Source organism: Mandrillus leucophaeus, unplaced genomic scaffold, assembly GCF_000951045.1.
Source record: "Mandrillus leucophaeus isolate KB7577 unplaced genomic scaffold, Mleu.le_1.0 Scaffold242, whole genome shotgun sequence".
In the NCBI taxonomy this organism is placed as follows: Eukaryota; Metazoa; Chordata; class Mammalia; order Primates; family Cercopithecidae; genus Mandrillus; species Mandrillus leucophaeus.
The window spans coordinates 743,800-744,762 of record NW_012102499.1 but is presented as its reverse complement, the minus strand read 5'-3'; the positions used below and the strand labels follow the sequence as shown (position 1 = coordinate 744,762).

General features: G+C 46.1%; 1 protein-coding gene across 2 annotated transcripts in view; it reads right to left on the bottom strand.

Moving 5' to 3' along the window:
• The window catches only part of SLC28A3 (solute carrier family 28 (concentrative nucleoside transporter), member 3), a 72,799-nt gene that overhangs the window by 31,803 nt on the left and 40,033 nt on the right, over positions 1-963 (bottom strand). The gene's annotated exons all lie outside the window — the stretch shown is intronic.

Here is a 963-nt window from a genome sequence, read left to right as displayed (position 1 = left end):
GTGAGGGTTTCTGTGTCCTTTGCTTTACCTTTTGACTTCACAGGGCTGATAACTCCACCCTCAGATCATGGTAACACTGCTATTTTTGATACACATGCTCCATAAAGAGGCATAGATCTCAATTGTGCATGTGCATGTGTCTCCTTTCATAAATATTCATGACTCCCCCTATAGCTTATTGAATATTTATGCTTAGCCAATCCTTTCAGCATAAATTCCTGTCTTATTCTTCCCTCCCTCAAAGTACTTGTTTCTGGCTTCTGTTGGAGACTATACTTCCCAGCCTGTCAGAATAGCCACCTTGCAGGCTGCAACCCTTTATGAGAAACAGAACTTTGCTTTCCAAATGTTTGAACCTCATGATTGATTCTTCAGTTGACAGTTTGTATGTGTGTTCTAGAAATAAAGTTGTGTTGGAATACAGCCATGTCTGTCTACTTACGTATTGTTTATGGTTGCTTTGTTACTACAGTGGCAGAATGGCATGGTTTTGACCTTACGTATGAAATACTGAAAAGCCTAAAATATTATCTGGCCCAGTATTCAGAAAGCTCACCAACCCTACTGTTTCCTATTCCAACTGTCTGAGCACCGCAAAACCACTGACCTTGGCGGTGCAGCAGCCTTGGATTGATGTCTGTGGGCTTGGATGGGGGTGCTTATGTTTTACAAACAGGAGTGTTCTTTAAAATGGGCCAAGTGGCCGGGCGCGGTGACTCAAGCCTGTAATCCTAGCACTTTGGGAGGCCGAGATGGGCGGATCACGAGGTCGGGAGATCGAGACCATCCTGGCTAACACGGTGAAACCCCGTCTCTACTAAAAAGTACAAAAAACTAGCCGGGCGTGGTGGCGGGCGCCTATAGTCTCAGCTACTTGGGAGGCTGAGGCATGAGAATCATTTGAACCCAGGAGGCAGAGGTTACAGTGAGCCAAGATGGCGCCACTGCACTCCAGCCTGGGTG